Source organism: Amblyomma maculatum, chromosome 9 (assembly GCF_055883805.1).
Source record: "Amblyomma maculatum isolate TAMU_Amacu chromosome 9, ASM5588380v1, whole genome shotgun sequence".
NCBI lineage: Eukaryota > Metazoa > Arthropoda > Arachnida > Ixodida > Ixodidae > Amblyomma > Amblyomma maculatum.
In genome coordinates this window covers 43533482-43555057 of record NC_139352.1, presented here as the reverse complement: position 1 = coordinate 43555057, position 21576 = coordinate 43533482, and the positions used below count along the sequence as shown (strand labels likewise).

Sequence of the window (21576 nt, the reverse complement as noted above, 5' to 3'; positions counted from 1 at the left end):
CTCATGGGTGTTATCGTGGTTGCCCAAGCCCAACTTGCCCATACGGGCCCCAGGTGGGCCACGTAATGTGTGCTACTTGGGTTATTTCGAAGCAGAAGCCAGCTTGCAGCGTTAACGTTATTGTTGCTGTTGTTTTTATCAAAATTATCACTTGAACTATTTGTAAAGGCTAACGCATGTCGACGCACGCGTCAGTAATAATGCTGTTATTCCGTTGTGTCCTCATGTGTATAGCCAGTTAAAAAAAGTTCCACAGTGCTTTCAAATTTAGTATTCTGGCAAATAGCTCTTCACCTGTAAAGCGTGTTTGTCATATATGTATGTGGCAAAACAAAATTCAACTTTCGCTGTTCGTTGTTAATTGCCTAATGTCAACGTTCGGAAGGCACCCAAAGCCTGAGTGTTTATTTACTAGCCGTTTTACGACAGCTGTATAGATGTTATTTAAGACCGGAGGTGCGTAGTAGGGCACGATTATGTGAAACGTATTTCTGTTTTAAAGGCTTATTTCGAAGCAGAAGCTAGCGCGCACCGTTAACGTTGTTGCTTCTGTTTTTATTAAAATTCTCATTTGAGCCATTTATAAATGCGAACGCATGTTGACGCATGCGTCCGTAATATTGCTGGTATTCTGTTTCGTCCTCATTTGCATAGCCAGCTAATTAAAGATCCACATTTCTTTCAAATTTAATAATCTCGCGAGTAGCGCTTCACCTGTAAAGTGTGCTCTGTTATTATAAGTGTGAGTATGTGGCAAAACAAACTTTACCTTAACCTGTTCGTTCGTAATTGCCTAATGTCGGTGTTCGGAAGGCACCCAATGCTGAGTGTTTATTGACTTAGCCGTTTTAGGACAGCTGTATAGATGGTGTTATTTAAGACCGGAATTGCGTAGTAGGGCACGATTATGTGAAACGTTCTTTTTTATTAATTTTAATGGCTTATTTCGAAGCAGAAGCCAGCTCGAAGCATTAATGTTGTTGTTGCTGTTGTTCTTATCATCATTTTGCTTAAGCTATTTATAAGGGCTAATGCATATTGAGGCATGCGTCAGTAATAATAGTGTTATTCCGTTCCTTCCATTTTGTGTAGCCAGTTAATTAAAGATCCACATTTCTTTCAAACTTAATAACCTCGCGAGTAGCGCTTCCTCTGTAAAGCGTGCTCTGCCATTATATTTGTGAGTATGTGGCAAAATAAACTTCAATATACGCTGTTCGTTGTAATTGCCTAATGTCGATATTCGAAACGCACCCAATGCCTGATTGTTCTTTACTTAGCCGTTTTAAGGCAGCTGTCTAGACGTTAAGACTGAAATTGCGTAGTAGGGCACGGTTATGTGAAACGTGTTTTTTTTCAATTTTAAAGGCGTATTTCGAAGTAGAAGCCAGCTCGCAGCATTATTGTTGTTGTTGCTGTTGTTTTTATCAACGTTTTTACTTGAGCTATATGCAAAGGCTAATGCATGTTGACGCATGCGTCAGTAATAATAATGTGATTCTGTTCCGTCCTCATTTGTATAGCAAGCTAAAAAAGATCCACATTGCTTTCAAAATTAATAATCATGCGAGAAGCGCTTCCCCTGTAAAGCGTGCTTTGTTATTATAAATGTGAGTATGTGGCAAAACAAACTTCAACCTATGCTGTTCGTTGTTAATTGCCTAATGCCGATGTTCGGAAGGCACCCAATGCTGAGTGTTTATTTGCTTAGCCGTTTTAGCACAGCTGTATTGATGTTATTTAGGACTTAAATTGCGCAGTAGGGCACGATTATGTTAAACGTTTTTTTTTCAACTTTAATGGCTTATTTTGAAGCAGAAGCCATCTCGAAGCATTAATGTTGTTTTTGCTATTGTTTTTATCATCACTTTGCTTAAGCTATTTATAAGGGCTAACGCATATTGAGGCATGCATCAGTAATAATAGTGTTATTCCGTTCCGTCCTAATTTGTGCAGCCAGCTGATTAAATATCCACATTGCTTTCGAAATTAATAATCTCGCGAGTAGCGCTTTTCCTGTAAAGCGTGCTGTGCCATTATATTTGTGAGTATGTGGCAAAACAAACTTCAATATACGCTGTTCGTTGTAATTGCCTAATGCCGATGTTCGGAAGGCACCCAATGCCTGATTGTTCTTTACTTAGCCGTTGTAAGGCAGCTGTATAGACGTTAAGACCGAAATTGCGTATTAGGGCACGGTTATGTGAAACATTTTGTTTTTTTTTTCAATTTTAAAGGCTTATTTCGAAGTAGAAGCCAGCTCGCAGCAGTATTGTTGTTGTTGCTGTTGTTTTTATCAACGTTTTTACTTGAGCTATATGCAAAGGCTAACGCATGTTGACGCATGCATCAGTAATAATAATGTGATTCTGTTCATTCCTCATTTGTATAGCCAGCTAAAAAAGATCCACATTGCTTTTAAATTTAATAATCATGTGAGAAGCGCTTCCCCTGTAAAGCGTGCTCTGTTATTATAATTGTGAGTATGTGGCAAAACAAAATTCAACCTATGCTGTTCGTTGTTAATTGCCTAATGTCGATGTTCCGAAGGCACCCAATGCTGAGTGTTTATTTGCTTAGCCGCTTTAGCACAGCTGTATGGATGTTATTTAGGACTGGAATTGCGCAGTAGGGCACGATTATGTGAAACGTTTTTTTTTTCAATTTTACAGGCTATTTCGAATTAGAATCCAGCTCACAGCATTATTGTTGTTGCTGTTGTTCTTATCAAGATTTATACTTGAGCTATATGCAAAGGCTAACGCATGTTGACGTATGCATCAGTAACAATAATGTGATTCTGTTCCGTCCTCATTTGTAAAGCCAGCTAAAAAGATCCACATTGCTTTCAAATTTAATAATCATGCGAGAAGCGCTTCCCCTGTAAAGCGTGCTCTGTGATTGTAATTGTGAGCATGTGGCAAAACAAACTTAAATTTACGCTGTTCGTTGTTAACTGCCTAATGTCGATGTTCGGAAGGCACCCAATGCTCAGTGTTTATTTACTTAGCCGTTTTAGGACAGTTGTATAGATGTTATTTATGGCCGGAATTACGTAATAGAGCACTATTATGTGAAACGTTTGTTTTTGTTTGAAAGGCTCATTTCGAAGCAGTAGGCAGCTCGCAGCGTTAACGTTGTTGTTGCGGTTGTTTTTATCAAACTTTTCACTTGAGTTTTTTTTAAAGGCTAACGGAAGTTGAGGCATGCGTCAGTAATAATGCTGTTGTTGCGTTCCGTTTACTCTTGTATAGCCCGCTAATAAATATCCACATTTCTTTCAAATTTAATAATCTCGCGAGACGCGCTTCCCCTGTAAAGCGTGCGCTGTCATTATTTTGTGAGTACGTGGCAAACCAAACTTCAACTTACGCTGTTCGTTGTTACTTGCCTAATGTCGGCGTTCGGAAGGCACCCAATGCTGAGTGTTTACTTAGCCGTTTTAGGTCAGCTGTGTAGATGTTATTTTTGACCGTAATTACGAAATAGAGAACGATTATGTGAAACGTTTTTTTATTTATTTTAAATTCTTATTTCAAAGCAGAAGCCAGCTGCAGCATTAACGTTGTTGTTGCTGTTGTTTTTATCAATATTTTTACTTGAGCTGTATCCAAAGTCTAACGCATGTTGACGCATGCATCAGTAATAATAGTGCTACTCCGTTCCGTCCTCATTTGTATAGCCAGTAAATAAATATCCACATTGCTTTCAAATTTAATAGTCTCGCGAGTAGCGCTTCCCCTGTAAAGCGTGCTCTGTGATTATAATTGTGAGTATGTGGCAAAACAAAATTCAACGTATGCTGTTCGTTGTTAATTGCCTAATGTCGATGTTCGGAAGGCACCCAATGCTGAGTGTTTATTTATATAGCTGTTTTAGGACAGCTGTATGGTAGTTATTTAAGACCGGAATTGCGTAGTAGGGCACGATTATGTGAAACGTTTTTTTTTCAATTTTAAAGGCTTATTTCGAAGTAGAAGCCAGCTCGCAGCAATATTGTTGTTGTTGCTGTTGTTTTTATCAACATTTTTACTTGAGCTATATGCAAAAGCTAACGCATGTTGACGCATGCGTCAGTAATAATAATGTGATTCTGTTCCGTCCTTATTTGTATAGCCAGCTAAAAAAGATCCGCATTGTTTTCAAATTTAATGATCATGAGAGAAGCGCTTCCCCTGTAAAGCGTGTTCTGTCATTATAATGGTGAGTATGTGGCAAAACAAACTTGAACTTACGCTGTTCGTTGATAATTGCCTAATGTCGATTTTTAAAAATAATAAATATAAATATTATTTAAGTATAATAAAATAAATTTTAAATTAATATGAGAATTGATTGACATCATATTAGCCACTTTGTGTTAAAAAATGATACATATTTTATATTCAACCAGCCGCAGTTCTCCAGCGACGCTGGCCAACCTCGTTTCCTCACTACCTCCAGGATGCTTGAGTCAACGCGGCTATGGTCCACTCTTATACGCTGATAAAAGGCAGCTTCATCTATTACAACACTGCGGTGTACTTGTGTGCGTATGTAGCGAGGCTTTTCTCATTTGCATCGATTTTAGCACGCCCACATCGCACTCTTTCCGGACTAAATAACTTTCCGTAATTTAATTTTTCTCGTTTTCCTTCTAGCTTTTAACAAAAAGAAGAGGATCAAAAGTTTGTTATGGCACTAATGGCAATATAACTGCTCAGTTCTCCAAATGCGTGCAGGTTGCACCTTTGTATTTGTATGTATAACCAAGTGCTCACAGGTCGGTTCGCAAGAAGAGCATTAATTTAAAGGAATATTTCGCTAGGCTGCTTGCGGAAGCAATCGCCTAACTATACCTATGGCTTCAATTCAATGTGAAGCTCTGACAAGGACAGCTGCCCAAATAATAACTCCGTGCTGGCGTATTCGTTAAGCCATTTCAGTAAATCTGCGCTAATGATCTAAAGATTCCAGAAAGCACGGTAGAATTTCCTAATGCCGCTTATCGTATTACCACCTTTATTATGTTAGGATTTCAGCGATGTATCGAAGTATCGGCGATTCAGTACCAAGTATCTGCATCTAAGCTCAAATTCAATCCTGTATCTTGTATCGGCATCGGAAATACAATTTTTCAGGGTATGAGTATCCGTAACGAAGATACCTTTTCGAAGTATCTTGCGTAGCCCTGGACAGAGTTTTAGATTAGAAGAAATTTGGAGGCCGGGGCAAACCGACAGAAATCATAAAACCTGAGGAATAAGAGACTACGCTCTTAAAACCTATAACGGTCGTGCGCATAGCCTCCGCTTCAGGCGCTTCCGACTTCTGCCAGATTGTCACGTGGCTATGGTAACACCGCGTGACAGGAGGGACGCCGTACCGCCAATCCGACACTTAAATGCGCGCTGCAACAAACGCGCGTCAAGGAATGCATCGCGACTGCAGCGATGGTGTACCGTCCAAACTCACACTTCCAGCAGAAAATGTAATAGATACTGCGGCTTTCCTTTCGCCTAAACTAATTATAAATACATATAGCACTGCAAAGAGCCCGCACCAAATGAAGAAAATGGTTCAGCTGTCCACAGAAACAAGTGTGACAGATACTGCGCCTTTCCCTTCCTGTGAACCAAATAATATTATTAATATTATTCCATCAACTTCCACAGGAAGATCCATACTGGAAAAACTAGGGATCGACACTTGCGGAGGCGCCGAGCCAAAATTACAAATAGGCAAGGCTGCACGGGACAGGCTATGGATACCCCCGCTTCGAAATAATATGCAAGCTGAATACCATAAGCAGCGTCGAGAAAAGAGAGCTCGAATGTTCACTAAAAAATTTAGTGGTCTGCCTCCGGAGGAAGTAGCCTTCGTAGATGCGGGCAAGCTAGGTTCCCGTGCTGGTCCTTTCGATCTGTTTAAGGCGAAAACTGCGAAAGCCTTTAATGGCTCATACTCGCCGCGTTTTTCCGTCCGTGCCTTGGAATGGCTCCAGCTGTGGCCTCTCTCCCGCAATGGGCTCCTCCTCCTCTCTCCTTAGAAAACCGCTTGTGTTGGTGGGCCTTTCCCTTGCTATAAATCAATCAATCTGGGCGTATTTCTGTTCCCCGAAAACTGCAGCAACGGAAGTGCCAGATGCGTCACTCAAAAATAAAACACAACATAGTGTTTTTTTTTCGAGCATAACGCGCAGTACGAAAACTGAAACGCAATTATAATAATAAAATAGTTTTATGGACTAAACGTACTTGCTGTAAAGAGCGTAATACATCGGTGGCGTTCGTCGCGCCGACTTTGAGACGTTGGATAAGTTAACCTGAAAAATCGTGGCGTAAATGCGTAAAAAAACACTTTAAAGCATGTTAAAAGGCGATTGCTGCTGAGAGCTGTCTCTGAACGCAACCCAAAGGTAGCATGCACTCACTGAAGACAGGGATTGATAACGGTGAAGGTAATTGTAACCGTTGTGATACCTTCATTACAGTGAACTACAATATTCTAGTTCACTGTACCTTCACATCCTAGCTGCGTTTGCGGCTGGTTTTGCTGCTGTTGACAGCAAAAACATCCCAGGTAGCACAGAATGTGGGGCCCCAGTAGGTCCGATGTAGGCAAGTGGGGCTGGGGCAACCATCATAAAACCTGCATCGGTCCCCGATGGGGCAAATGTGGGCAAGCCCCACTTGGGCTTGCCCCTGCTCCTCCTGCATGGGTCCCATAGCGGCGTTTCTTGGGCTAATGCAGAGCACATTCCTGCATCCAGACCACAAGGGTCCCTTGCCGGATATTTGAGGGCAATCCAACCTAAATGTGGGCTTTTTATGGGAAAGCCCTCATAGATCCGAAGTGAGGCCGCCCCCATTAAATCTTTGTGGGACCAACATCGGCCATAGTGGGGCAAGAAAACGGACATACCCACATGCTGCCCAAATCGGCCCCTTGTAGGTTACTTGAGGGCAGGTGAAATATGAATAAGGGCTCAATTTGGGCAAGCCCTCGTGAAGCCCAAATGAGGCAGCCTTAGCTAAACCGCTTTAGGTCCCACATAGGCTGTAATGGGGTTGGAAGGCGGGCGTGCCCGCATGGTACCAAAATCGGTCCTTTGTGGGGGCTTTGAAGGCCCGTGCAACAGCAGGTGGGCTCTAGGTTCAAAAACAACGTCCAGCCCAATTGGGGCTGCCCACATAAAACTGCTTTATATCCCACATGGGCCGTAATGGGGCTGGAAGGCGGGAGGGCCCGCATGATACCAAAATTGGTCCCTTGTGGGGAATTTGAAGGCACGTGCAATAGCAAGTGGGCTTTAGGTTCAAAACCAACACCCAGCCCAATTGGGGCTGCCCACACAAAACCGCTGTAGGTCCCACATCGGCCGTAATGGGGCTAGAAGGCGTGCGTGCAATTGCGTAATCATTGTTTCCAACTTTTATTTGCATTAGGTATTGCCCTAAATTACTGTTATAGATGATTTGTATAACAGTTGTGGCCATGTTTAGTCGATTAGAAATTTACATGGCTTTAGTTCTCGCGCTCGTGCAAATTGCGCTACATATGCAAAAACAAACTGATTGCTAACTGTTGCCTCTTATGTGGTTGCTTTGGACAGCCTGCAACTCGCAGTACAATATTAATGTTCAGAACACACATCTCCATAGCCTGAACAAGATGTACATGAAGTCCTTTCGGCTAGATGAATGTTATGAATTATTGTAAAATTTAATATTGTGGCTGTTTAGAAAGTGCAGACATGTATAAAGTAATTACTTAATTATGTGCCTAAATATTGATTGGGAAAACATGGACTAGGGCTTTCCATCAATTTCCTACGTCGGACCCCTATGAGAATAATGTGGGCAAGCCCAAGTGTGGCTAGCGCTTTAGAACCCGCATTGGTCCTATGTCATTTTCTGAGGGGCTAACTGAAATAAAAAAAAATGTTCCTCCAAAGCGGCTGCCCAAATCGGTCCAAAGTAGGACCATCGCGGGGAGTTGGCGGGATGTGCCCTTTTAACAATGCCGGAAAAATGTGGGCAGCCCCGCAAGGGCTGCCTGCATCGGCCCCTAGTGGGGCCAATTGGGGCTTTGTCGACAGCCCGCTTCGGGCCTACGTCGGCCCCTCTTGCAGCACCCACATTGAGCCCACCGGGGCTGTCCTGCATTGCCTACATCGGGCCCACCGGGGCCCACCCTTCATAGCCCACTTTGTGCTACCTGGGATGGTACTAGCAACCTAAACGGGAGCATACTCCAGGAAATATGGTCGTAATTTATTTGAATGCTGCGATTAAAAAAAAAAATTAGTGACCTACAGGAATGAACACACATTTTTACAATCAGGTGCGGGTTGTTAATTCATTGCGCCACAGAAGCGACGGGAAGTGCGCTCCTTGATTGCGCTCTTATTCGTGTTCATTGAACGTACTAAAGATGGCGCGACGGACGCCACTGGCATGATCAGATTACTGCCAGGAATATTAATCCAGCAAACTATTTTACTGTGTATGGATATTTATTTATGCAATGCAATGTATACTCAAAAACGTATAGCTTTATTTACTTCCTTTTTGTTGTGCTTTATTTTTTAGTGACTCCATCCGGCACTTCCGTTGCTGGAGTTGTGGCCCCTGCAATCGGCTCCTCCTCCTCTCTTCTTAGCCACCACTTGTGCTGGTGGTGGGCACAGCTGTGCATGGCAACCATGACGTCACGTCCGTAGGCTGGGTCAGCGCCATCTGGCGGGGCGCTCGTGCGTCGGCGAAAGCAGCAAGTGCGGCGACGCTCCTACAACAGGCGTCTGGGTGCAGTCGAAAGAGTGAGGAAGGTGGCAGTTCCTGGCCCTACGGGGCTGGGACGGTAGGTCAAAGCCGCCTGCGGTGGGGGCTAGCCAGCCACCGAAGTTTATCTGTTGTAGGCCGTCATTGCACCCGCCACTGTTTCGGTGGTGATGGATGGATGGATGGACTAAACTTTAATGTCCAACAGATAAGGTGATCTACCCACCCCCCGACACGCAGGTCAAGGGGCGGGTGCCGCCGCCTCAGAGGCAGGCCAGGAGGTCTTGGGTCCCAGCAGCCTCTTCAGCCAGTTGGACGAGTAGGAGCTGGAGCTCAGGGTCCGAGCTGTGCAGCAGGGTCTCCCAGGTGTCTCTACAGCCTATATTGTTCGTCCTCCTGGGAGAATACGGGCATTCCCATATTATGTGGTCGAGGGTCCCTGTCGCCCCACAAAGACTGCACTTGTCACTCCTAGCCTCGGAACATGTGGTTCGCCATAACCTGGTGCGGATATGTATAAGTTTGCAGTCGCCTCCACGCGACTGCTTGTCTGCTGTTTAATTTCGGGTCTGGTGTGGGTACCAGTCTACGATCCAATCTGTAGTGCTGCGTGATCTCCGCATATTTTAGCAAGCGCTCTCCGCTCCCTCGGTCATCAAATGGCCCTGTAGCGGCTCGGCGGTAGAGATCTCGAGCCAGCTTGTGGGCCGCCTCGTTGCTGGGGACGGCTTCGTGCGCAGGAGTCCAAATTGTTTGAATTTTCCTATCCAACCTTTTCTGGCCCGTATTTTCTTTTCCTTCTTTGTACAGCCCCAACAATAACAACGAAAGAGTGAGACGCATGGCGTCGAAGCGGCGTAGTTATTGTGCGGGAAGTGACTGAGTGACTGAAGTGACTGAGGCGGCAGAATACGCGGCGCAACTCGCGGACGCTAACTGGGTAGAGAGGTGCAACGCGGCAGCTAGGCAGATGTCTGGCAAAAACACATGGCGTCTCTTCCGAGCGCTCATAGATCCAAACCAGACGCGCACCGAGTCGCAGAAACACCTGCAGAGAGCAATACACGCGTTTCAAGGAAATACGGCCCAGTTAGCGCTTAAGCGCCGAGATCAGTACTTGAGCACGACCCAAGACCCAAGGGGAGAAGCTTACAGGTACAGTGGAGACGAAAATGTTGAGCTAGATGAACCTTTCAAACTATACGAGCTCAAGGCAGCCCTAGCGAGAATGAAACGCGGGACCGCGCCAGGAAGGGATGGGATCACGGTAAAACTCCTAGCAAACCTACCAGACCACGCGTACCAATCCCTGCTAGAACACTTCAATTCGATCTGGACGGGCGAAGTTCCTCTTCCCACCGAATGGAAGACGGCACTCATAACTTTCATCCCAAAGGCAGGCAAAGCCATAGATACGGACAACCTCAGGCCCATTTCCCTCACGTCGTGCGTAGGCAAATTGATGGAAACAATGGTCAGAGACAGACTTTCCCAGTATCTTGAAAATAAGCGAGTCTTCGCCGACTCGATGTATGGCTTCAGGCCAAATAAATCGGCTCAGGACGTCCTGCTACAGCTTAGCAGAGAAATATTGAATCCAATAGAACATCAGAACGGGGATAAGATAGTGCTGGCCCTAGATCTGAAGGGAGCCTTCGATAATGTGACGCACGAGGCCATCCTGACACACCTTTCAGAGACGGGGTGTGGAAAGAACGCGTTCGAGTATATAAAACGCTTCCTCTCAGACAGACAGGCCTACGTGAGGATCCAGAACGCAGACCACGGTTCCTTTCTATTAGGCACGAGAGGTACACCACAGGGAGCGGTGCTATCCCCGCTTCTTTTCAACATGGCTAAGAAAAATCTCCCGGTCCACCTGGAGAAAGTCTGGGGTGTGCAGTACGCGCTGTACGCGGACGACATCTCCATATGGGCCACGCAGGGCTCTCTCGGAGAAATGGAGGCCAGCTTGCAGGAGGCAGCCACCGCTGTAAATGAGTACGCGAAAAAATGCGGCCTTCAGTGCTCACCAAAAAAATCCCAATTCGTCCATATTCGTCCCTCCAAAAAATGCACAGACAAGATAGAATTGCAACTTGGATCAGAACCAATACTCGAGAGAGAGGAAATTAGAGTACTGGGCCTTTTCATTCACCAGCGTAAGCTAGCGACGACCACGCTCGACAAGCTAAAAAAGGTGGGAGACCAGGTGGGCCGAATGGTCCGCAGAGTCTCAAACAAAAAGGGGGACTGAGAAGCAAAGATGCTCTACGGCTGGCCAATGCCTTTGTAACAAGCAGAATCCTGTACTCGACCCCCTATCTCCACCTCAAGAAACACGACGAGAACATCCTTGAGGTGATCACGCGCAAAATAGCGAAGAAGGCCCTCGACCTCCCTATAACCAAGTCGAACCTGAGACTCCAAGGTCTAGGTATGACGAACTCGTTCGAGGAGCTGAGAGAAGCCCACCTCACGAGTCAATACACGCGACTATCGCAGACACCGTCGGGGCGTCGCCTATTAACCCGTCTACGTATACAACACACGACTGTAACCGAGGAAAGAGTAAGGCTTCCCCAGGAGTGGCGATACGCCCTGCACGTAATACCACTCCCCACTAATATGTCCAAGGACGACTATGAGGGTAGGCGCATGGCCAGGGCAGAGGCCTTAGCTCATCACTACGAAGGGAAACCCGGAGTGTACTATGTGGACGCGTCCGGCCCGCACCAAGGCGGGTGGTACACAGCGGCAGTGATCCACGAGTCCAAAACGGTAAACGGGCTCACATTTAAAGCCCGAAGCGTAACACAGGCAGAGGAGGTCGCCATCGCGTTAGCAGCAACACATTCTGATCCCAAAACAATCATAACGGACTCCCGAGGGGCGTGTAGGAACTTTAAACAGGGCTGGGTCCCGTACCTGGCCTACCGGCTACTAAAAAACAGCTCGGACCTGACCTACCGACTACTGCAAAACAGCTCGTACGTGGAAAGTCCATCCCGCCGCATCATAGTCTGGGCTCCGGCCCATTCTGGGCTAGAAGGAAACGAGGCAGCAGATGCCGCCGTCCGCGCGCTTTCTAACCGGGCAACCTCGTCTCCTTCCTCCTCAGAAGAATTTACACCAGCCTACACATTCACAGAAATTACGCACCTGTACCAAAACAGACACAATATTTACCCCCACCCGTGTAAAGGGTTAACAAGAGCGGAGGAACGCGTGTTTCTTCGCCTCCTTACGAATACTATGATGTTCCCGGCGTCACTTAAACACTTTGACAGTGCCTTCTCCGGGGAGTGCCCACACTGCGGGGAAATGTCCTCGGACCTTTTCCACATGGAGTGGGCGTGCCCCTCCAACCCTGCCTTTGCACCTAACCAAAACACCACCCGGGAGGACTGGGAGGCGACCCTACTCGCCTGCTCCGACCTGAAAGCCCAAAAGGCCTTGGTCAAAAGAGCAATGGCGGCAGCGGAAGCCACTGGGGTCCAGTACTAGGGACTCCACCTAGTGTTTGTGAGGGGAAGGGCACTAAGCCTGACCCCAGAGCAACTTTCATGTAACTCCATGTTTTATTAAACGTTTTCACCACCACCTTTGCGGAGAAGTGGAAAGAGGTCAAGAAGACGGTGACAACGTTGTTGTTGTTGTGGCTGTGGGATGAAGGAAAAGAAAATGCATGGGCCTGCTACTTACTGACTCTGTAGCTGAGCCACCTCAGCTGCCTCGTACAGACAGAAGAGAAAATAGAGAAAAAACAGCGACACTGTCGATAACGACGCAAACTCGGAATGCAGACCGAGAGGCAGTAGTAGTAGTAGTAAAAACATTTATTTTAACAGAGGAGTTCGGGGCGAGCAGGCCCCTGGGCCCCCGCACGGCTCCACTACACTCAAACGTTCACGTTCCTACGGTTCATGACGTCGGCAGCACGGTCTGTGGCGGTCTTTTGCCGGACCGAGTCCATAGAGCGAGAGGCAGACGCAGTAAAGCAGGAATAAGAGTCGTCTCAAACAAACCCTTTCATCTCATCGCACTTTAGTTGTCCAAAAGTGCCACACAAATTTTCAAAATGTCTAATAAAAACGGCTTGAGTGCTGCAAGCGATATGCCATTTGGGATAGCAACTTGGTGCAAGAGAAGGAACGCCATGTGGGTCTTGCTAAGACTTTTTGTTAAATAAAGACTTTTTTTTCTGATATCAAAACAGTTTCGTACCTTCGTTGCGTATCTCATGGAAATCAGTTTTGTGGCATTCTGGCCCACTCGAGCAAACGGCGGCTTCGAGGGCGGTTCCTGGAGATACCGTGTGGGTTTTGTCAGTCGCTGATATACGTGACCTTTCATCCGTACGAATCAGTGAACTACAGGTTTTCCCTCTGAATTTAATCCTAGCGCCAGCGGAAATAATCTGAGCGCCGACTGATATAATCTAAGCGCCATGTAATTTAATTCAAATGCCAAGCATTTAATCATAGCGCCAGCATATTTAATCCAAGCGCCAACTCGAATAATGTCCGCGCCAACCAATTTAATCCGAGTGCCAACGCAATTAATACAAGCGCCAGCGAATTTAATCCGGATGCCAACCAATTTAATCCACATGTGAAAAATGAATCTAGTGGAGGGCTCCAAAGCATGAAACATGAATTCCAGAAATAAATAGAAATTTAGATCACATTCCAGACCATGCGATGAGTAAGCGAAGCGTTAGTTTATGGGATGGCTTTCGTCAATATTATGACAAACGCACAATTTCGGCACTGAAATACTGAAGGGTCCCAGAGCTGTGGCTTACTGGCTCTATATTCCAAGAGGACAATTTATCCCACAAATGTGCGCACTGCTGATTACAGAATATATACAGAATTAAAATGTCTTCGATGAAACACAATTATTTTATCACACAATTAAAAAACGTTTTAATCAACCGTATGTAATTTAGCTGTATGTAATTTCATCAGCCAAACATTACACAGCCAATGCCAAAAAGTTCCAAAGCAGACGGCAAGTTTTCCACCTCCGTTTACTCGGTGCCGAATTGTCATCTGTTTTTTGCTCTACGCAAGGAGAATGGATGAAAGCACGGACACGTGAATTCACTATTAGAAATAGGTGTACTTTATTTTGCAAGAAATAGAACTGTTTTCTCAAGAGCATAAAACAAAAACTGCTAGAAACGCAGAAGACAAGAGATTTCAAAGCAGGCGGTAATCTTCGCGCCTCCGTTGTGTGGCCGCGTTGTCGTCTGCATTTGCACGACGGAGTAGAGCCGGACGGTGGTGGTGCGTACTCGTATATTAGGCAGGTGGTAGTCTGCGTGTTTTCATTAATTTCGCATGAACTTTAACGCGCATTATTTTCTTCCAAGGAAGCTGATGAGCAGTGCCCTGACATCCTCATCGGGCACCGAAAACGGGGACCGCCGTTCAAGCCTCCAGGTGCACCAAGAAGAAAGAACAGCAAAGTCTCCGAGCATGACAGGGCCAGAATTCTCGAAGTCTCGAGGCATGGAGGAGATGTGAAAAAATTGGCAGACACGCTGAGCAGCAATTTAAAGACGGCGAGATCCATTGCAGCGAGCTATAGAGAAGCGTTGAAGAAAGGCGGAACATCGAAGAAATTCGGAAATGAGGTAGTAACGGCTCCAAAGAATATTGTGGATAACAACCCTGCTTTCACGCTAAAGCAAATAAAGCAAGCAGTGGAAGAAGAATTGCCGGGAATCGCCATCAGTACAAGTACCATTGATCGCCTACTGGATTCGCACGGTTACGCTATGAAGTTGATGACTCAGAGGCCGATTGACAGCAACAGAGACGACGTGAAACGCAGCCGCAAAACATACGCGCAATGGTTGCAGTGTGAATGACCTCGCTTGTGCAGGTTTTACATCGATGAGACCAACTATAACATATGGTGTTCAAGGAGCTTCGGCCGTGCAGTGAAGGGACAGCCTGCGGTGCAGACGACGACTGGCACCAAAGGAGCAAACCTTAACATTCTCGCCTGCATGTCCGCAAATGGTGTCATTCATTGGACGGCCGTAGACAAGGTTCACTGGGTCGTTTTCAATGAATTTTTGAGCGACATATCAGCCCGTGTTGAAAGTGAAGAACCTGGTTCTGAAGCGGTTTTTATTTTTGACAATGCTCCAGCTCACAGCCGTGCGGAACAGTCAAGCCTGGCCAGTCAGACGCACTCGATCAAGCGGCTGCCTCCTTACAGTCCATTTTTCAACCCTATAGAGGAAGCCTTTTCGAAGTTCATGTCGGAAGTCAAAGCTTTCCTCAGCGAGCGGAGAGACCTGGTGCTAATCACTCCTCCCGGAATGACTAAAAAGGACCATCGGCGCAGTTTCTTGCTCGACGCTGCCCGACACTCTATGGAGCAAATACAAAGGGTAGAGTGTGCTGCTTTTGACCGCCATAACTTTTCTTTTATACGGGGAGCTTTGCATGAAGACGATATGTAAAACGTTCTTAGTTATACTTAGACCTGCCTAATGTCTCCTAGAAAATAAAATTGCATTTCAGTCAGCTACTTCTGTGCTTGTACGTGCCTATAGTTTATTAGCAACCTACGCTGCTAGGATTGCCGCCCAGGCAAATTAAGTACTGCTGCTAAGGTGACCGTAGTGAGAAGCCAGTAGCTATTCCTAGCCTCGGTTGTAAGCTCCGCTGTACATAGTTTCATTCACTCTACCGTGTCGCGGCCAGACTGAAAGCAGGGGCGCGCTCTCTCTTTCCGTGGTAGCGTTACTCTAAGCCTTCACGCCGAAACCAACTGTGTGTTACACTGATTCTTTTCTGCTAGTGGTGTTAAATCATGATTAGAAACCCAAATACATTTCTGCACCGGTTGCAATTTCTAAAAACAGCCGGCTGTTGTGTGAAGACCGCACTTGCCATCAGCATGAAGATTCAGTGCATAAGACAACCCATGATAAGCAGTGCTTAACCAAACAATTAGAGGATGACAGGTATATTTATTCACTTGCCATGCGTCTAAGCTAAAAGCTGCAAGAGACGTGTCACAGACCATTTTTTTTTTTCAGCTGCACACATGGTTCTTGGTTGTTGCAAAAATATAAGAACAAAGCGAAATAGTGCATGCAGATGGGACGCTTACTCGTCGCATGGTCTGGAATGTGATCTCAATTACTATTTATTTCTGAAATTCATGTTTTGTGCTTTGGAGCCCTCCACCACATTCATTTTCCACATGTGGATTAAATTGGTTGGCATACGGATTAAATTCGCTGGCGCTTGTATTAATTGCGTTGGCACTCGGATTAAATTGGTTGGCGCGGACATTATTCGAGTTGGCGCTTGGATTAAGTATGCTGGCGCTATGATTAAATACTTGGCACTCGAATTATATTGCATGGCGCTTAGATTATATCAGTCGGCGCCCAGATTATTTCCGCTGGCGCTAGGATTAAATTCAGAGGGAAAAACCTGTAGTTGCCGTTCGCAGGCTCTCAGCTGATGAGTAACGTGACCCCAAATGGCGAGTGTGGCGAGCTTGTCGGCTGCCAAATGAATTGAGATATTTTGACTGGCTTGGTGCTTGGGCCTCCAACTGCGTTTGCATCCGAGAGGCTCTCGCCTGCTTTTGTTTCGAGTCTGTAGTTGCGAGAATACTGTGGCGGCTCACATATAAGCTGTTTAACGTCCGTATGAACCCCGGCGTCAGGCACCGCGTTACTTTCGGACATCTTGTGTTGGCTGTGCTTCTGTTTGTGTTGTAGCGTCGCAGGTGCCTCGCTGAGACGCGCCACACACGCGAGCGCGCAATGTACTCAGCCTTGCAGAGCCTGCGCCTTGTCATCTGGAATATCTGTGTGACCAATTTCGAGGCCCTGTTTCTGCAGCGCTGGCACACGTGCTTCTATGCTGTACGAGGGAGCAGACTTGAGATGCCAGTCGTGATTTATTAGAACCCCCCTCTTTCTATTGTTTTCCCTTCTTTGAAGAATCACGTATTTTAGCTTATTTTATATAAGTACCTTATAGTGTTTTGTAAAGTGCTATTGGTCTGTGGGTAATGTACGTTTTTTTTTTTTATTTGTAAGTACACAGTAAATTCTCCGAGTTTGCCTTTTTCTTTGTGGGCTCAGAATATCTGGTCTGTTTTATTGAGCAGGCGCTGGACTGCATACGCTGTAGTAGCAGCGGTGGCGTAGAGGTAGAACATCCCCCCCTCCCCCCACATGCAAGAGGACCGCGGTTTGAACACCGGTGCCACGTAATTATCCACCGGATAACAAAAAGGGCACGTGTCGATGGAATTCCATAAACAGATGGGTGTGACCTGAGTCCTTTCCCGCAACAGTAAATGGCCACCCTAGTGCAGTAATTGACCGTAAAATCGTATGAGTAGTCCTAACATTGTCCTAATTCAAAAGAAAATGGGACGCTAAGGACTTGAAAAATTGCAGACGATTCAGCTTACTATCGTTTACATATAAGGCGTTTATTAAGGTAATCGGTAAAAGGGTCAGCATAATCTTAGACTTCGACCAAGCAAAAGATCAGGAAGGTTTTCGGAAAGGCTACTCTACTACTTTCACAGCTTTCTTAGAGGAAGTACTTAGAGACTTGGAATGGGAGCAAGTAGGGATAAAGGTAGATGGAGAATACCTCAGTAATGTGCGATTCACTGATGACAATGCCTTGCTAAGCAAATCAGGGAACGAACTGCAAGGAATGATTGATGACCTAGAAAGGAAAAGCAGAAAGGCTTGAAAATCTATATGCAGACCACTCTGGCAATGTTCAACAGTCTCGGGAAAGAACAGCAGTTACGTTAGGTAGCGAAGCATTGAAAGTAGTAGGCGAATATGTGTGATTAGAGAAGGTAGTATCTACAAATCCGGACCATGAAAGGAAAATAACAAGAATAGGTTTGGGTTGGTAAGCATTCGGGAAGTACTCACAGAATATGGCTAACAGCTTACCGGTATCACTTAAGAGGAAAGTATCCAATAGTCGCATCTTACCTGTACTCACCTATGGGGCTGAAACGTGGACGCTAACGGAAAGGGTTTTACTTAAGTTGAGGACAACGCGGAGGGCTATGGAACGAAAAATGATAAGGATAACATTAAGAGATAGGAAGCGTGCAGAGTGGTTCAGAGAAATAACTCAAGTTACTTACATTCTAGGGGAAATCAAGAAGAATAAATGGACATGGGCAGGACATGTAGTGCGAAGAGAGGATAACCGATGGTCGCTGAGGGTAACAAACTGGATTCCAAGGGAAGGAAAGCGTAGCACAGGGCGGCAGAAAGTTAGGTGAGCGAATGAGTTTAAGACGTTTGCAGGGGTCAAGACGATGAAGCTAGGACAGGGCAGGGTAAATTGGAGGAATATGAGAGAAGCCTTCGCCCGCAGTGTGTATAGTTCGGCTGATGATGATGATGATGATGATGATGATGATGATGATGATGATCAAGTATTTGAAACATGGGGTTTACTGCATCACCGACAAACTTCGTTGTCGCTTGTAAATTGATAGGGTAGTGTAGTGTGTAGTTCTATGACTTTGTAATGACAATTTCGTGTTTATATTCAAATATGGCACATTATTTCAACAAATTTTCTTTGAAGCAATACGGCAGCCAAGCTCCTTTAGAATTTCAAACACATCCCATTGCACCTGTCTACATCCAACCCAGGCGCACGCCGCAACTCGCTGAAATATTTGAAAGGTTTCACGGCAATGGCTTCATGTAACAATGTATCATGCAACAGTCTTGTTCTATTGTGTTATTCTTTTGTACCGTCGAAGGGTGATAGTAGCCGTTTGAAAGCATCGAGTGAGCGCCCTAGCCGATAACGACACAGGGGGCACAAACCGCGAGAAATGGCTTCCATGCACAAGGTGGGGTCCATGCTCTTTGTGGCGCTGTTTTACCTTGTGGACTTCCCGAAAACCTCTGCTTCTCCACAACTAGTCTTACACCTGCACAGAACCACGAAGAGCATGAAAACCACTTTCTGCTTGCAAGCCGTTTTTTGTTCTTTGTGTCACCTCTGTTTAAGTCGGCTAGGATGTTCAGTTCATGCTTTCAAGCGGCAACTGTAACTCTTCGACGCGATAAAAGAACAAGCTTGTTGCGTGATAAATAGCCACCATTGCTGTGAAGCTTTTCGAACATTTCGGGGAGATCCGGGGAGTAGCAGGGATGATGTGTAGACGTGCGGAGATATCTAATGACCGCAAGAGCACCCGCATTAAGCGCTCAAAATTCTAAAGGAGCTTGGCTGCCTTATAGCTGACGGTATCTAAATTATCGCTATAAACAGCCGAAATTTTAAAGAGGCTTGCCTGTCATATAACTGAAGGTGTCAATATCATGTCGAACAACCGCTTCCCAGCCTTCTTTCCCGCGAGTCGGCCGCGCAGTAAATATATGCAAAGCAGATAAACGCCGACAAAACGCTGTAAAAACACATCCAGAAATTGCATTATGTGACGAAAGACCTTCGCAGAGCCGCCTTTCACTCGAAATTGGCCGGAAAGCCGTAAACCTTATTCCCATGAGATACACAATAAGAGTTCCAAATTGCTTTTAATACCAGCAAACGTTCTTCACTTTGCAAAATGACTTAACGTCAGCCACATCGCGGTTCTTTCCTAGTACCAAGTTGCTATCCTAAATGACATATCACATGTACAGTAAACTTCCTAATATGAGACATTTTGAATAAGCAGTTCTGGGAGACTAACATGGACATCTGCGTACCCTTCTTTTTCTATCGCAATTTCTTTCTTAGCTATTTTGACTAGGAATAAAAGGAACCAAATATGAGTCATTTTCGTTCTCCAAAATGAATGAAGACTGAACACTGAAAAAATCTGAGAACTGCAGCAAAAGGAAACAAACGATATATACCGGGGCTGGCAAAAATGTTTTCCTTCCTTTTTTTTTAGTCGATATTTATTGCCTCAGGGCATCAGTAGGTTATGAGATGAAGGATGAATAAATGATTAAATGAATGGAAAAAGGTTGGCTGATTTTATGAAGTCCAGAAGTGAGCGATGATGAGGTCCCTGCGTCCAAGTGACGTATGAGGCAGGATTGGTTGCTGAAAGGCCAGCTATGCTCAGGTGCCGGATTCGTGTTGGCTTGAGTGTTGGGCAGTCCCACAGCAAGTGGTGGATGTCGGCCTCAACATCTTCGTTGTTACAGATCGGGCATCCTGGGCGAGGATATAAGTGTTGGAAGTATGACCACGTCCTAGTTACAGCTGGTGTAAGGGCAACACCGACCCGGATCCTCCTAAGCGCAACCTCCTCTGCACGGGTGAGACCGCGGGGAAGGGATATCGCACACGGAGGGATAAGTGCACGTGTGCGGCGCCGGAGGTGCTCCTTTCTTGACAAAAAGAGGGTAGCGTCGTTGACTTCGAGAAGCCGTGGGATTGATGCGTCTTTGTTCACGAGGCGGGTTGCAAAATCTGCTTGACTTTGAGAAGGCAGCAGATCCCGTGGGACCCACTCAATGCGTATTGATTGTGGGATGCGCGCCGCAAGCTGGTGGATGTCCTGGCAAATTTTAGGGCAGCGGCTGACACGTCGGAGCAGACGTACTGCTTGAAGTGCGTCAGTGCGGATGACAACGCGGGCTGTAGGGAGCATGGTTATAGAAGTCACGGAGCAGAGTGCCTCCTGAACTGCCAGAAGCTCAGCGCAGAAAGATGTAAGTGGTTCAGAAAGCTGAAACGTAGTTGTCTGATTCAGGCTAGGTCTCCGTGGACAGTAGATTGCCGTTTTGGCTTCACAGCCTTGCAGGCTTCCATCTACGTACACTACTATGGAATCTTGAGGCAGGTTAGTATCTTGCTCTTCAAACCTCTGGCGTAGCAACGATGCAAGGTTGGCAGACGTCGGTCTGCGGATGTCAGTTGGCTTGTTGTCTCCTAACTGTATAAATTTCCAGGGAGGAAGAACTGGCGCAGGTGGCTGAAGAATAATGTGTGACAACAACAACAACAACAACAGAGATTTGTTTGCACAAGTTGGCCCTAGCTTCACTGCTCTTACTATGGCGCCAGGTACCTCAAGATGCCACAGAGGGTAGACATTCGCCATAACAACAACCGGTAGTGCTCAGGACAATAATTTAATCTCAGCCCCACCGGGTTGGCGCAGTGGTTACGGCACTCGACTACTATGCCCAAGGAAGCGGGATCGAATCCCGCCCTTGGCGGCTGCGTTTCGATGGAGGCGAAACGGAGTAGCGTCCGTGTGCTGTGCGATGTCAGTGCACGCTAAAGCCCCAGGTGGTCGAAATTTCCGGAGTCCTTCACTACGGCGTCTCTCATAGCCTGAGTCGCTTTGGGACGTTAAACCCCACAAACCAAACAAAACCAATTTAATCTCACTTGTTATTGGTAGTTTGGGCGAGGATGGCAGTCAGTTCAAAAGTTGAATACCTGTGGCGACTAAACGCAAAGGTGCCCATCTGCTGTGCGAAGTCAGTGCATGTGAAAGTCCCTGTGTGGTCGAAATTATTTCTTCCAAGCTCAGGATATGCAGGCTAAATCATGCTGGGCGGCGCTTGACCGGCTGAACTAACGCTTTCGTAGTGAACGTTCCGCACTAATATAAAACAAAAGGACCCTGGCTTAGCTCGGCTGAGCCCGGTTATGTAACCGAATGCTTTGTTATGAATGAGTATACTGTGTTCCTAAGCCCGGTTAGACAGGTAAAGGTAACCTAGTTTAAAGAGCTGACGCTCTATTAACACGTTTCATGTGGTTTAACTCCTCCATGGCTGTCTGCGAACCTGATG

General features: G+C 46.0%; 1 pseudogene; it reads left to right on the top strand.

Annotated features, from left to right (window-relative positions):
• LOC146178953 (uncharacterized) overlaps positions 1-15246 on the top strand; it is a 28839-nt pseudogene extending 13593 nt beyond the window's left edge.
• The last annotated feature ends 6330 nt before the right edge of the window (positions 15247-21576 follow it).